The 17,320-nt window shown below is 43.9% G+C and overlaps 1 pseudogene; it reads right to left on the reverse strand.

Annotated features, from left to right (window-relative positions):
- Positions 1-498: 498 nt before the first annotated feature.
- On the reverse strand, positions 499-1,173 carry LOC144168244 (signal peptidase complex subunit 2 pseudogene; annotated as a pseudogene).
- Between the last annotated feature and the right edge of the window lie 16,147 nt (positions 1,174-17,320).

The raw sequence follows: 17,320 nt of genomic DNA on the forward strand, positions 1-17,320 counted from the left end.
ATTCTTTCATGGGTGTTACATAAAATTCGAGTTGTGTGGTTGTTTATAAAAAAACAGCATACACGCACACCATGGACAAATGTTTATAAAAAAACAGCATACAAGCCCACCATGGTCTAATGTTTTAAAAAAAACAGCATACACGCACACCATGGTCAAAACATTTTGTTTGTAAAAGGCAACTGCATCTTAGTTGGCGAAGGAAATTTGAGGTAATAGTTACCAAAGTACACCTAACAATTCGCATTGTGTCCTCGACTGACGTCGTTACACTCATCATCTCGCACATTCGAGGGTAGGCAATATAAATGGTATTGCCCTAGCAGGAACCGCATGCAGACGTTACTGACATTCCTCGGCGGAACAAACACATCGTAGTGTCAGAAAAGTAAAGATACGCATTTATTTTTTGTGCTTCACATTTGCCTCTTCGCGGGTTTTTTATTAGCTTCTGCAATTATTCCCTGACACCAGCCAGTGGACAGGTGGAGAACACAAGAGCTCGTTTAAATGCCGTACAGTTCACTGTTCTTTTTTGTCTCCCACGAGGCTGTCATGTAGTTTGCACAGGTCAGGCTCGAAGAGATCGTGGAGCCGTGTGCCCTTCTCGTCGAACCAGCTGGCGATGGACTTCTCCAGTTTGGCCTCGCAGGTCTTTTTTGTGGCGCCATGCTTGTACTGAATCTCCAGGTGGTAAATGTGGTCAAAACGCTTCCGCGATGAGCTTACCGTCCAGACGTTGTCAGGGTCCAATCCGGCTTGGTCTTTTTGCAGCGCCACGAGGAAGATGCTTTTTTCCACAAAGACCGAGTAGAGTTTAAGCAGGCCCATGAGCGAGAAGTAGGACAGTACGCAAGCGATGAGCACTGGTCTCGACTCTGGGAAAGGGTACAGAAAGTCCCACAGGAGCGCAAACCCTGCTGCACCAACGACGATGAGGCACACAGCCAGCCGACAATCGACGAGTCGGTGGTTTTCCACGTAGTGATACTTCTCGGCGAACACTTTCTTCACCGCGTCGTCAAGAGCATTGCGCACGGCAGATCCATCCCATTTCTCAACTTTGACCGGCTTCTCCTCTACTTCCTTTTTACCTGGCGCATCTCCAATGTTTTGGGTTTGCTTGGGAAGTGAAGCAGAGGAACGCCGCCCGCGACGTGCCTTGGACACCATGGTGCACCTCCGCCGAGTAAAGCAGTCGAACGATTGCAATACCACTGGGTGATGTTGTCTTCTTCCCCCTCTTTTGGTCCTTAGGCAGAGATTCATGATGATGATGATGGTGACTGGGATGGATAAAGACACATACCTGTAATAGCAGCTGGCCATTTCGAAGTAGGCTACCACAGTATTAATAGTTGACACAAAATTAATAAGATTTATAAGAGCGAGTACAAAAAATAGGGTAGGGAAATGAGCGATGTTTAATAGAATTTTTTAATGAATAAAAAGTACTGGTCCTTCGATTGTGCTTTTATTTGTTAGAGTGTGCCCCCGATGCCCAACGAAATAAATTTGGGTGTTTTTACAGTCTTGGCGAAGCAAATTATGCAAGATAGCCAAAAATATCTTGTAATGTGAGCTTCTATTTTGTTATAATCCGGTTTGAAACGGTGCGTGCCGGTTGTAAACATAAAGTGGTCCAGCAGCCGCATCCTTTATGTTGTAGCTGGCGTCACCACGAGGTGGTTCCCAGGTGTGAATCGCCTCGCGCTTACACCAGTTACAGCATGAACGCCTCGTAAAACACATTAAGTAAGTCGTAAACCACGCAATTTTCCTCATATCCAGATTCGCCAGATTTGGCTTTCTATAGGATAATCCCTGAATTTAGTTTGTTGACAATAGCAAGCCTTACACTGGTGCAAAAATGAGTTTGATATATGAACGGAAGTACGACAACATGAAGAATTTCCGAAATAAGCTTTTCCTACTTGTGCATGTTCTTTTTTTAGGCTATTTCTCTTCCTAGACGAAATGAGGCGGAATTGTACTCGCGGCAAGGGCAACTTTCCCGGAAATGCTCGGTAGCTCCTAATCTATTTGGCGATATTTCCAGTTTTCTAGGAGTGTAATTAAAGAAGCTGTATTGAGCTGATAAGCGAAATTCGGAAGGTCCTTCGGAAACTCAAGAACTATAGGTGCACACTTTAGTCTGTATGTGCTACAGATATCACATCTTACTCGTGTTAGCCTCCTGAGTGATGTAGTTTTGAAAATCCCCGCTCACCAATTTACAGGTTTTTTATGACCAAATGATGAAAACATTTTTCGAGAATTTATCTGCGAAACAATTGTATGCAAAATACAGCTAGACAACGAAAGAGATGAACGCATAGTGATGAATGTGTCAAAACAAGTATTGTAACCCATATTCTGATTTCCTTCTATTAGGGGTTGGATAGAAGAAAACATTTCAAATAAGGTTACGGACATTCCTACTAAGTGTGACCGGTATTCGCACAAAAATATAGTTTAATATCTCAATGGGCATCCAATATAATTAGGATTATCTAAAATATTCTGACCGTCCTTAGTTTCTCCGGGGTATGAATAAAACAAATACGGCCATATTTCGTTCGTACGTAATGATACGAATGTATTTTCGGAATGCCAAGCCTCTGCTGCTGTGACGCTGGTCGATGGAGTCACCAGTTGCCCCTTTTCACTGTGTTAGTGGGCTGTATAGAAAATCTGTCCTTCCTCTCACTTGCGTGTTGGGCCAATTCCTTAAACACGTTTCTGCGCATTTGTTTGGCCTTGTTTTGTCAGCAAAAACCGATTTTACATATTTAAGCTCCGAACAGACATAAAGGAATATGTGAAACCGCCATGTTTACTCGCAGATACATATTCAAGCCAGAACGATTAATTAGGACGAAAATTGCGAAACCACTTTTTAGATACGCCTTTTGTACATATATCAGCCAAACCCAGTCAAATACTCAACGGCCAACCGAAATATTAAAAAAAATTGTAAAAACACAGTTGTAACTCTTGATTTTCTCGGGATTGAAAATAATACAGCGTTAGTACACCCCTACAGTACGATAAAAGTGTACTGCCCAATATTCAAGCCTTTGTGTTAGCAGTTTTGGCTGAGCTTTGATGACGGTTGCTCGGTCGGGCACTTCACTCTATTGATATAGAGGTTTCCTTTAGTTTACTGCCGGAATCCGTTTTTGGTTTGGGACGGTACTTGTGCGGGAAAACAAGCCGCCATTACCGAATTTTCCCCGTTGGAGGAGAAGGGCGCGTGCGCGACGGAAATAGTCCCTTCGGAGCACCTCCGCGTGGGTGAGAAGGAAAGCCCCAAGCAGGTTTTGTTTCTTCGAGGAATTCCATCGATCTTGTAATATCTCGGTGCCGTACGGATTAGTAATTTATGAATAACTTGATTTCTGTTGGGCTATTATGGGTAAATAAACTATGGGATGCGCCAGACACAGGCATTTGTTTTGCCGATTGTAAATTGTACTACGCCTCTGTGTTTGCACCCACGGTGATAAAAACGTTACACAGTAGAAGCCTGTTTATTCGAAATGCAAGGGGACGCTACCTCAGTTTCTATTCATGAAAGTTTGTTGTAGTGAATGTGAGAGAAAAAAAAAGCCATACAATGCGACTGGGAACAGTACAGCATTTGAGCAATTAATTGAGTCAGAAAGTATGCGACTGAAGCGAGCCTTTTATACATTACTGCGAAAGCTAGTACTTTTTGCTCTAACGAGTGAATGTAGCGGAAAGCCTCCTTTTCAAGTATACTCCCAAACTGAAAAAAAAATTGGCCGCGTATCTGCTGCTTTTGTTGCAAATGTCCCCAAAAGGCGATAGTTGTTCGTCGACATTTTTCAAGTAAATGCCTCCCTTCGCTTTCCCACTCACCTCTCATGCTGTTCCTCTTTTGCCGCGCTCCTTTAAATTTACCGCGTACAACTGCTCCAGACCGGGTGCCTCGATGCCAGCGCTGCCGCACGGCGGAAACGCGCGTCAATCGATGCACCCTACTTCAGCATTTCCACAGCCACGTTGCCCTACTCCATGTGTGTTCCAAACAGAACGTGGAACCTGTCTAGTGGAACATTACGTAACTATTGCAGCTTGATTTTTTTAAATTCCGCCAGAAGGTATAGTGGCGCAGGCGGCAGCAGGCGATGGAGTGGATTTTTCTCTTCAGTGGATGTAGTATCTCATTCGCAAAAATCAGTCATCCATTCATTTTTTTATAAAGGAACAGCGTAAATATCATTCTAAACACCGCAGGGAACGAGACAAGGAGCAGAAAGACACGGGACGAGCGCTTACTGACAACTGAATTTTATTAGGACAGAAAAACAGAAAATATGCAGAGATGCGCGCACGCCGTAAACACATTACGAAAAATAAAAATGAAAAGAAGAAAGAGGGAAGTGGGCATTATCATGTTGTCGACCCAGGAATTGACCTCACAATCAAGTAGCGCGAGTGACGGCGCACTTGCTTGCCTGAAGAAGCTTATGGATTTCAAAAGCTTTGGCAATTTCTCTTGTGCGGGAATCACTGTGCATAAAATTGACGGTGGTGCGACCAAACTCCGGACTGCAGCCACACGTGGAGCAATGGGCCAACAAATGTGTACATGGAACTCCTCTCAACGAACTTTTATGCTTGCGCAGAAAAACACTTAGGCAGCGCCCCGTCTGCCCCACGTATACACTTTGCGGCACGACAGCGGAATGGAGTACACCACATTGCTTTATTTATTTATTTATTTATTTATTTTATATATTTATTTATTTATTTTAGATACTGTTAGCACTTACGGGCTGTTACAGGAGTGGGCAAGTACATCATAAACAGCACTCACATGCACAAAAACTGCTGAAGTCACAGTGCAAGCGAAGGACAAGAAAAGAACTAATATTAGTTTCGAAATATTTCCAAGTGTTTCACAAAGCTATCAGTTGTATTTGGTAACCTTGACACTGGCGGGTCAAGGTTCTTCGAGTCCACAATAGTTTTGAGAAAAAAACAATGCTTAAAAATATCAACCCTTGGAGAATAAGGCAAAACAGCATACGGATGATTCATGCGAGGAGAGACTCATGTTGGAATTTGCAGATATACGACAGGACGTAAGTTTAGTTTGCCGTTGTACAGTTCGTGAAAGAATTTAGGTCATGCCATTTTTCTACGCGAGGCCAGTAACGGAAGTTCTGCCTTGGCAAGTAAGGCCGTCACCGACTGCTTTCTGCGATATTCTGCATAAATAAACCTGGCAGCTATTCGTTGAACTCGCTTCAAGCTTATTTATTTGATACTGCTGATACGGGTCCCAAATTATACTTCCATATTCAAGAGTTGACCGCACGAACGTTTTGTATGCCTTCATCTTAACCTCCGCAGTTGTATCTCTGAGCCTTCGTCTCAGAAAACCTAGCTTTTTTGGGGCATATATGATCAATATGTTCATTCCAATTGAAATTTGGAGCAATTGTGAGACCAAGTTATTTTAGCTTATTCGTTCGCTTAATAACTGTACCTCTAATGTTATAGTTAAAATTCAAAGGAGACTTCTGGTGTGTAACTGTCATACATGCACTTTTTCCATAATTTATCTGCATATTCCACTGCAGACACCAATCATGCACCACTATCAAAGAATCATTCAACAGTTTCTGTTTTCGAACGATCCTTACGCGACAAAACAGCAAACAGTAGTCAGTAAATAATCTAATTTCAATAGATATATGCATAGAGTCCGTGATGTCGTTACACGGATGATGTTACACGAAAAAAACTGGTTTTGGTGTTTTAAAGTAGACACATTGCTCATGCGCAAACCCGACACTCCTGAATTGTCGATGCTAGCACGAATGTTTTTGCAGATAATTAGTTGCCGAGAAGACAACATCAACATTATATTTATTTGCAATTTTCTTAATGCGATGAGACATGCCATGGAGGTACGGAATGACCGCGAGCCTCTTGCGCTTCCCATCATGTTCTCTGTGGGGTTGTTTCTCGCGCAGAAACCTGTTGAGAACTTTGTGGGAGGCGGAAACAAGGGCGTCATTTGGAAAGCATGCATTGTTGCGACGTTCGACTTGTCATATGAAGCTGGAAGCCATCTTATGCCCACATGACCTGGGTATTGCAGAAGAAAGTATGTTGACTACAATGCCTGACTTTACACTTTTTGAGTGACCAGAAGAAAAACTAAGCAAGAGTTTTTTTTTAGGGGGGGGGGGGGCGGAGAGCGGGAACTCCCAGCACATGTGATCGTCTTTGAATAAAAGGGACAAATCCAAAAATTAAACTTTCCGTTCACAGGAACTTCCCAAGGGAATTCCATCCCCTGTCCGGTTTTCCAGAAGCATTTCAACATATCAATCGTGTTAGTCATAAAATTCCTCCTTTTTAACAAAACAAATAATCCTAAGCGTACCGGAATACCTTCAGAACCATTCCATCCTATTCCCACTGCTCAAAAAAATGTCGCTTAGCACAGGGGAAAACCTGGAGCCCATGCAAATCGCAGTTCGCTGTGTGTAAGTTTTATCAAGCTACCCAACCAACGTCGACTACAAGTAAAAGCCCAGAAACTTGAGAAAACTTCCAACGCTGGCACCACACCTGTTAATGAAGACCAATTCATCCTTCTGTTGTGTGATGAAGGCCTCAATATATGCCAGCAAATGAGCATAGGGAATGCAATAAAAGAGATTCACTACATCACAGCTGAAAGCCGTGCACTCGCTGGCATTTTTCGTGCTTAAAATTCCACAACGCTGCTTGAGCCACTGATTAGATATGGGTCACTCAAAGAAAGGGAGCTCAGGTGCTTTTGAAGGAAACCGGACGCTTCGTACTACCATGTGTGGCGTTCAGTTACTATAACCCGGGAAGGAATGTTAGGCTTGTGCGTTTTCGCCGTAAAAAATGGTCTTTACAAGACTCCTTTTGCCCTGTCAACGACTGAAGACATTTCCTCTGAATGCGAATTCTTTAAGAGCGCAATAGCTTTCTTCTTGCCCTGCCCATGCTTAAGCGCTGTAGGGGAGGAATTCTTAGCTATCGCATTGCATGCTTTTGGGCTGAACTGGTCCTTAGGTAATTCCACAAAAAACCCCTCCTTATCAGGAGACAGCAGTCTAAGGGCGTTCGAAATAAAGAAGTCCACCAATGAGCCAACAGGTTCCCTGCCGGCACGCTTGCTCTTAGAAACTTCAAGAGCGCGTAACGCATTCATTTAAATACTACGAACTCTCACTCTCTTTGGCACAATGGGAAACCGACTGCAACAAAGCTAGCTCACATCCGGTTTTAGCAGCTGCTTTTCAGCAATGTTTCGGAACCAACTGCAGGATACGCCGATGAGTGTCCTGAAGGGGACAGTCCCCAAGAACCAACACCTCTCTTTCCTAGACTGGCTCCTTTTTTTCTTTGCAGTCTTGCACCAATCCGGAAAACGTCCCTGTCAACTGCCTCAAGCACCACACGGAACTCGAAGACAGTCTTTGAAGTGACTTGCGTGGTGGTTCCACTCCGAACGCAAAATGCGACACATACGCCGCGTGTGACTGGGAGACGGGTGTAGCTAACCACAGATGGCCCGAAGATCCCTTGGTCACGAAGACTGTCTGGCATGCCAGAACCCAACCCTTGCGCGGTAGAGAAAAACGCCGATGGCAGACGTCAACAAGGCAGGGTTAGTTAAATCAAGGTTACCACACATAAAACGGCCCGTTGAAGAAATTATTAACTGCAGCAAAAGGGAAATTTGGGAAAGTTGGTTTGGAATCATGGTAAACAGCGCAGTGAACGAGACAAGGAGCAGAAAGACACGGGAGGAGCGCTGACTGATAACTGAATGTTTATTAGGACAGAAAAACAGAAAGTAAACTGCGATGCACACGCACCATAAACACATTACGAAAAAGAAAAATGGACAGAAGAAAGTTGAAAGTGGGCATGATCATGTTGTCTCCAAACAATATCACTTATGTGTTGATTTTCTGCCTTGTAGTATTTACGTGATGTCTTGAACTTTTTCAACAATGTTGACAATTATGAACATTGACACCGGACTTAGACGTTTAGATTTACTGTGGGCATATACGACTATTCCGCCTTTTTTGTTTCAGTATGGACGAGTGGCTGAATGGAGTTACAGACATTCACACCTACAAACAGACATACAGGCCGACCGAAATTTCTGCGCTTAAGTAGCCCATGAAAGACTTTTGTCTTTAAAAGGAACTGTAGGAATTATTTCCTATCAGTACTACCGAGCGATGGCCCCACTCATGCTTTTTCCGCACTCTCCTCGTGGTATTTGGTAGCGACAGGTTCTACGCGTCCAACCTCAGAAACGATGTAATGTCTGAGCACACCCGACACCCTGAACTCGTGTCCACCATCGACGTAGATTGACTTTACCCTGTTTAGTTTCTCTTTACGTGTTATCTCATTTCTAGAGGTGACGCAGCCACGTTTGAAAGCAGCGCGGGCGTTTCTCTAGCCAAGAGGTACGACCCAAGCTGCCCGTGCGGTGGCGCGTACAGTTGGAATAATTCGTAGCAGAACCTACTTGCGTTCCAATTAACCAGCTTACATAGCCTTCTAAGGGAGCTCGGCCGGCCCAAATAATACAGTTCAAATTACAACCAAACTCCAATGACTGAAGTTCTAATTAACGATCGTTCAGTGTGTAATGGTTTCAAAACGTCCCCAGCGTAGCCGTGGATGGTTAGGTTTCGGTGTATTCTTGGCGTTCAAGCACAAGAACTCCCGAGTATACAAGGGCATCTCAAAATTGCAAGGCATACCATGGCACGAGGCGTTCGTACGTTGCCTTCGTTCGTTTGTTTGTTTGCGGGCTTGCTTTCTGTTGCCGCACTTACTTTACTTAGGCAAGTTGAGGTGGTTCAATTACAATTTCCCTTCTCTTCTCGTAGGAATGGGGAGTACGACGACATTGCAATGTCGTGTGCGTTCGTGGGAAAGTAGGGACACATTTTTCTGAGGGCTTCCAATATCCTAATTTAGCACAAAACTCCGCCATTGTTTAGGTTGATGTTGAGGTCGTTTCAATACATTCCATATGGAAAGTGCGCGCTCAGCAACATCTTTCTTTTACAAGTACATCTTGTTAAGTGCTTTGAGAGAAAAAATGACCAAAATACTGGATTTATGTCGCCAATGTGGTCAGAAGTATCGGGCAATTGTGCCTTTTTGTTGCTGTCGGTGCAGGGTAATCCCTCTTGGTGGCGTAGCTCTCTAGAGTATTCGTGGTGTACTCATGCGGTTAAGCTGCTCAATGTTATCGCTATGCAGCGATTGATACTTAACACCGTATTTCAGCGCAGGTTTTTAGCCTTGTTGAATACCTAGAAAGTGCGATGCATGAGTCATAGCAGGCTCAAACAGTGAAGCACGAAGGATTAAGTGGCCCGTTTTATTTTTCGGGTTTGTATTTTTAATCAGACCCCCATCTCCGTATGCCCTAATTTTCCAAGGCTAGACTTCACTTTACGTAATGAAGCGAGAGAAAAAAACAATGATCTTGAAGTAAATACTTTCCTCACCACCCAGTGTGCCTGAAAATAAGTTTAATTTAGATTTTCGAGAATTTTTAATGAATGACGAGATAATTGAGGTCTAAAAAAAAAATAAACCACAAGATGTCTTGAGAACATGGATTCTGTTCGTCTCATCCGAGGCTGTGGAACCTGTAAAAAAAATGCGGTCAAATTGAGGAGAACAAAAACTTGCAAATTTTTGCTGTTTGCCGTAGTAACAAGGTATTTTTCTTGAAATGACTTTGCCTTTCCGGATTCTCGACATTTACCAGATTACTGTAGAGCAGATATGCTACGAAAAGTGATGTATTCACAACTATGTACTTGTCGAAATAGATACTGTACCAAGCTTTCCCTTACGTGCTGTTAGTCATACGTACAAAACACGGGCAGCGTTAGACAGTGTGTACAGGGAAGCTTGAATCTAGAGCAAAAATAATTATCAGAACGAATATGGATTTTAAAATGTCAGCAGAAGAATATTGATTGTGGGCTTAGAACATTTCTTGGTCGTTGAAGAAATTTTTACACCAATTCTTGTAATTAGAACCCGTTGAACATCAATTGTTATTCTCGCGACGAATAACGGCTGATTCTGTGTTGTCTATGCTGTTTAAGTTACTCACACAGGCAAATCTCATCCGTTGGTGACGGCTTTACGAATAACAAGCAATTCCATTAGGGAACTACGATTGTTGGTATATTGTGTAAAAAACAGATTCAAAACGCCCTTTTCGCGTGAAGAAACTTCACGTAAGTACAGATTACACGAAGCCCTAATTACGAAGCCACAAAAAGCGCATCACGCGCGTTGTCTGCTGGCCTGGCTTACTTACCCTCAGCCTCTGGCGCGGTCGTGATGACGCCGAGTCAATGGCACTGCTGGAGCCGGTGCGCCGAGCAGGGCTTCCAAATATTCGGCGGCGCTTACTGCATACTGCAGCAGGTTGATTGATATATTAATAGAATACAGAATGACGGCCAGTAACCCCACCAAGCCGTTGAGGTCCATCCCTACGAAATCTTTTGAAGTTTCCAAGCAGCGACATTTAGTCAGGCTGTACACCTGGAAGTGACAGACCAGAACAGTGTGTTTCGAAGGGTGAAGCAGAGGACATTCGAGGCATTCAAATGCTACCTCTCGGGAAGGGGTAGGTAATGCGCATTAGAACACATTGCTAGGCAAACGGGTCCTAAAATAGAGAAGGATTGCGGATACATTCTGCAGTGCTGCATATGAGCATACAAAATATAAGTGCTCCATCGTCTCCATCGGGGGTATTTTCCGTTGTGAGCAGCGGGCATTGCTTTAAAAGTTACATGTATGCCCGGTTTACTGCCCTTAATTGATAAGTGGTAGGACTTATGGTTTTGCGTTTTACAGGTTTCTTGAATATTCGGTTGCAACTGCAATGCAAATAGCCAAACCGTTTTCACTTAAGTTTACTTCGAAAAATGTGCGCAGTTTGCACTGTGGTAGGGCTTGCGTTCGGGCTAGTTGGTGTTCCATAACTACTTCTTAAGCGCCAAAAAACTACAGGGACATAGAGTGAGACAGGGACAAACGCTAACTTCCAACTGGAACTAGTTGGAAGTTAGCGCTTGTCCCTGTCTCACTCTATGTCCCTGTAGTTTTTTGGCGCTTAAGAAGTAGTACTGTGGTGTAAGTTGGGAGTTAACAGCGGAGCTTGCGATCACTTAGCTTTTACATGACTTGGCTAAGTTTCTTGTAGGTTTTGACGGGTTATGCTAGGTTTTGCTAATTGCTGGTAGGCCTGCTTGAGCCTTTCCTAGGTTTTGTGATGTTATGCTAGGCTTGGCCAAGTTATTTCTACGTTTCACGAGGTTTGCCAGGTTATGCGTGGCTGGGCTAAGCCATATTGCCCTTCCGGTCGGTCCTCCACACATCACGGCGGTTTCGATATGGGAGCATACCTCATTATCCACCCGGTGAGTTGGATGCCGGGCGAACCTATCTGGGGTGTATCACAAGCTCCGACGCTGACTCCAGCATTTTACGACTAGTGCTAGCAGCGCACATTATACCAGCTTCAAAATTAACCAATTTGGCTCTACTAATTTAGAAAAATTCATATCAGGCTTTTTTCCTTGTAGGAGTTGCAAACTGCGGGCCAACCCATCCTTTTTTTTCTGTTGGGTGAACATGTTATTGTTCCCCGCCGACGTTGACCCCGTATCTCTTGCTCCGTTGGGGCGGCCTAGTGGTTAGGTTGGCGGCTTCACGGCGTAAAGGTTTGAGGATCAATTCTCAGGATCTCCCAAACCACATGTTTTTTATTCAGATGCGCACTCCTCACCCTTGCTTGTAGACTCCTTGCCTCATCGCCACTGTCCCTAACAACACTTGGCCTAGCATTTTCAAGCTCTAAACTTCGCCTACGACGATAGTTTTATGGTAACGCTCCGGGGCGGGACACAAAAGCTTCAGCGGCTCGGCTGTTAGAAAAATACGAACAGCATATCCATTCAGGGGAATAATTAGGAAAGGCAGTGATACAGTAATAGGCAAATAATGCACTTCTTCCACGCTTTGGGGTTATAATGAGGCTTCAAATCAGGCCGGCGAAAAATTGGCCTTTGATATAAACATTTAGTCGCTCTAATTAAGCAATCACGTGGGGTTGTACGACGTACGATACACAACTTTTTGTCATAAACTGCTGAAGTTTGCATAGTATCAAAACTCGGAGTTAATTTAAAAATTTTCTGCATTACATTTCGACTGCGCTTATAGGTGCCTTTTCAGAAACACGGCCCAGTTGTCTAAATCATCGGATGGAAGAGCCGGCATTATTTCTGTTGGCTTCACACTGGGTACCCAAATATGTTTCTTCTCTTTAGATGTGCGTTATTGTGGCCCTAGCGGGTAAATTCACATCGACGTACAAGGTCCTGGATCACTCGTAATATTAATTTATTTAGCACTATATCAAGGCATAAAAGTTCTTGAAAAAGAATGGCATTGCCAAGTAAGGGGGTTGGGGGGAAGCACCAGTTTTTAATGGATATTGTCCGTCGTATGCTCGAGGAATCATGTTGGTTAATGTTCAGAGATCAGTTGGGCTTTTGATTGTAGTGTTTAACGCGCCAACGCAACGCAGGCGATGAGGCGCGCCGTAGTGGAGGGCTCCTGATTAATTTTGACCACCTGGAGATCTTTAACGTGTGCCGAAATCTCGCACACACGGGCGTTTTTGCTTTTCGCCTCCATCAGACAAGCGGCCGCCGCGGGCGGAACTCGAACCCGCGGCCTTGTGCTCAGCAGCTCAACGCCTTAACCTCTGAGCCACAGCGGCGGGTATCAGTTGGGCCTTTACAAATTAGGAAAGGAATATTCATGCATGTACTCTCAGTGAGCGTTAAATCAATATGGCGATTTGGAGACACACGTATCTAACGTTCGGTAGACACAAACGTGGTATCGACGCCTTCCGGCCCACATTTAGCTATCATCGTCACACAAGTCAACATCGTATTAGGCTAGGCTGCATGTATTCACGTATTTATTTCTCCTGTTCGCGATCACGGCGGTGTAAATAAAAGCATTGATGGTATCTAAGCCATGGTATCTAGGTATCTAGAATGGTATCTAGGTATCTAGTATCTAGGTATGTAGGATGGTATCTAGGGCGGCGGCATTGTAACCGGTAATAAAAATTGCTTGTATCTGGCTTGAGTTTATTCCAGCGTTTCAATTACGTCTGGCGTTGAGGCAAAATGGACGTTGTTAGTGCGCCTATGTGTCATTATTATATTATATTATGCCTAACATTCTAAGGCTAACGTTTCGGGCGAAAGCAGCTACGCAGCACAGTAAATAGAGCCCGCGCCCACCACGCAGCACCCAGTAGAGGGAAGTGCTTGCGTCATTCTTAGCTCGAAACCTGCGAACTATAAGGTACTACACTCGTTTGCTATATGGAAAATAATCACTTCCCAACTACGCACCTGGAGCATATTTTGGGAGGTATTTCTGAAAGGTGCGAAATACGGCACCGAGGGGAAGAGGTCCCGTCTAAGGTAGGCGCTGGAGACGTTGAGAATAGGTGTCAAATTTAAGTGCTCATGACGGTTCAGCTTGAGATTATTAAAAGCCAGCTGTAAAGAGAGGAAAACGTAACAAACAATGATTTTCTGAAACATAAATTTTAGGAAAATATTATTATTACCCGTTTTAACCCACCGAAAGGCATACAAGTCCGGTCAGAAGCAAAGTGCGAAAACTGGTACTTTAGCGCTACTGCAGCGCCATCTATGAAAGTTGGCGATAAACAGGATAACCAATAGGCCGTATGTGACACGGTAGCAGCCCTGGTCAGCGCACTATCTTTAAATTGAAGGCCCTGCTCTGGATATGTATTGTCGATGTCACAAAACACGATTTAGTGGAAGAATGGAAATTTTTGACTAGAATATTTGGTGCCTCAGTCAATAAAATGTTGATTTTTTTCGGACAAGCAGTGGGGGCCCTAAAAACACCAAATCTCTCGAATAAAGCAAAGTTGTATTTTGCCTGCACGGCCACTTTAAGCATCTCAGCCCACTTTTGGGGAAGCGCCTTAAAAGAACTGTATAAAGAACAAAGGATATCTATAACACCAATTTTGAATGCTATTCGTTTTTAGCCATTGTAGGCGGAACCTGAAACCTGAGCTTAAAATGTACTGCGGTATATATGGCAAACATGGCAAACATTTTTTTCTTAATTTTCTCTTTCCCAATGACAAGGCAATCGAGTCTAGGAAAACGTGCGCGATACGAACCTCATTCGCGATTTCGGCCAGCAAGCCATTCCGCAAAAGCCACACGGCGAGCACCGTAAAGCAGAAGGTAAGGACGAGAGCAATGCAGAGGACGATAGCGCAGAGGGGAAACAGGAGAAGCCATGCTCGGTGCGGCTGCGATAAGGCGAAAGCCAGGAACCTGACAACCTGCGAAGGATAGGTATTTTCACATGTGAACTTTCATCGTTTCTTCTCCGTTTTTAGTATAAAGAGAGCGCAATCTATACAGCCGCGCAATAAAAGCCCAGTGACATCCTTCACCCGTATATAAGGACCTATATTAATGCGATGTGTGGGACAAGAGTTAATTTCCTGGTTTTGTAAAATGTTGTTGTAAAGGTGCTACTAACGCTTTAAATGTATGTTAACGTTTCTGAATGGGTATGGTAAATGTTGCTAATATGTGGAACCCATGTAACTTAATTGAAATCCAGTGGCGCTAGTTGAAAGACAAAACTATGGACATACATCAGCATCGAAGTGAAATATGGGCTAATGAAATGCAAGATACCTAAACTAATCAAAACCTTCAGTCACTGGGCATTTTATGGTAAAAAACTGAAAGAATCATTTCAGCATTCGTAAATAGTTTAAAGTTAAACACGGAACAGTTTTGGGAGTTCTCATGAATGGGAGATCCAATTTCGCAAAATAGGCCGTACAATCCATTCAATGTGCCATTATAGTGGCTATTAGGGGGCGGCCTTAAGCACAGCTTGGCGATTTTTTTATTTGATTTTTTATTTCTTGGCAAAATCCAAGGGGAGGCTGGGACTAAAGGCGAACGTGGCCTGACAGAGATGGTATTTTACTACCATACCAGCTGACTGTTTGAAAACTTCATGTCTATTCTGCGTGTCTTGGCAAGAGCATTGAGACACGCTTTTCTGGACCAAACCCAAGGAATGCGGAGAATCGGCCCACCTGAACCTATTCAAACAGGCGTCATGACAAAGACGAGATATGATGCTCTTATTACCCTTTTACGCCTAAAGGCAGACGTGTGCGCGCTAAACAGTAAACAGGAGTGGCTTCCAAGAGCTAACATAAGAGTAAATATAATCACAAGCAACCGGCGTGAATCTAACTTCAAATATATCAGTCAAAATCAACACCGAGAGTTAACAATTGTTTACTGTGATGAACATTCGGTGGCGGCTAAATTGCTTCTTCATTCACTTTGATCAGATGAGTCACTCCAGCGTGAGCTCATGCCGAGTGTGGGTCACGAATGCTTGCCACACGCAGGGCATGGTACCCGGTAACAAACACCGGCAGCACTTCGAACCTACTGGCAGGCCGGCTGCTATGGGGGCCGCTGGATCCTCAAGACAAAGGTCACCCATAAATAAAAAGAACCCTACGGGGGATGACGCGTCTTGGATCCGTTCTTTTTTTCTCACTTCCTGTGCACTAGACCTACTGTCGAGTGCAAAATGTATAGCTACTCTAAATAAAGCGTCCAGCGACAATGTTTGTCCGTAACGTTCTCAAACTGACGTGCTTGAACTATGAGCAGTGCATCTCACTTTCAAGCCACAACTGGTCATTGCGTGGTTTTCTTGTGATTAGTGTGAATGAGAATGGAGAGAAATATTGATGATTTTTTTATGATGATACCCCTCAACGCAATCGTGTGAAGCGATATGAGAGGAAGTTCCCTAACCGGGAACGGCGAGGCCAGAAGAGTGACGTATGTATGGAGGAGCCGAAGAGTACCAATGGTGGTTCTAGTTGAATCTGTAGATGGAGAGGCAAGCACAAGAGGCATAGGGGCGTGCCCAGCCGGGCGCGTGCGGAAAAGATGAGAGAAAGAGTTGTGCTTCGCAGAACAGTATAACCTTCTGTCATACTGGAATATACGTTGAAATTAATTACAAATTGTACCGTAACCACGTAAAAGCCCTTTACATAGTGCATAAACCTTGTGGAAATGTATTATTTACAGAGTATTAGTAGACTTGTTTTGTTGAACACACATTTCTTTGACCACATGTTTTGACAAAAGTTGTTGGCAGTTTAATACGCATTCCAAATTAGGTATCTTCCATATAAAAAGATGACCATTACCATTGAATGGCGGAACGCGGCGAGGATAAGGCCAAAGGTTGAAAAAGTACAGCGAAGAACGACGGAAATGCGGTGTAGAGGGGAGACAACACACACAATAGCCCACACGCAAGCGACAACACACACGAGGCGAGGGTTGTCCCCAACTATGGCTGTTATTGCTATTATCCCTTTCGGGCTCTCCATCAAGTTTTGCGCCTCGTACGAATGTTTACCCATTTTTTCGTGGTATGGCATCATATTGACCTTCACACTGAGGAGCGAAGTAAAAGTTGAGAGAAGCTGGTGGCATCTAGGGGGTGTTTAGTGGAAGGAGCGGTTTCACCATCACACAAATTACGGGAAGGGCGGGAAGAGGAAGACGGGGTGCGACAGGTGTAGCTCGCCAATATGCATCTGTCACAGAACTTGAATATTTATAATAGCTTCGCGTGGGACAATCATTGGCAATCGCTTCTGCTGATTTTTTGACACTCCGATACTCTTAATTTCTTAGCAGGAATGAAAACAAGCATTTTTTCCCTCAATTTTAGTGTTACAAGAAACACAGCGTAAGTTGTTTGCATTCACCTACGTTTTAATCGTTTATAGAACACCTACATGAGCGTGGGAACGCTTAAAAAACTTGGTTACATGAAATGTCAATTGTTATTTTCAATAAGTGGTAAATATTGTAGCAGAGAGGCTGCGAAAAATCAGGGGTCATCGTAGGCATCACAATGCCCTATTCAAACACTGTTCTCCAGCCCCCTCTACATTTTGCCAAGCTCACCTGCCTTTTGGCGTGAGCTCTCAGGCTCTCCCACAAGTTGCTGGTAACGGCAAGCAGGGCGCTCATAACGGCCGGACAAATGACTGAAGGGCAACAAAATAAAACAGTAT

The sequence above is a fragment of the Haemaphysalis longicornis genome, unplaced genomic scaffold (genome assembly GCF_048455015.1).
Source record: "Haemaphysalis longicornis isolate Haplotype H1 unplaced genomic scaffold, Haemaphysalis longicornis Haplotype H1 scaffold_2, whole genome shotgun sequence".
Lineage (NCBI taxonomy): Eukaryota > Metazoa > Arthropoda > Arachnida > Ixodida > Ixodidae > Haemaphysalis > Haemaphysalis longicornis.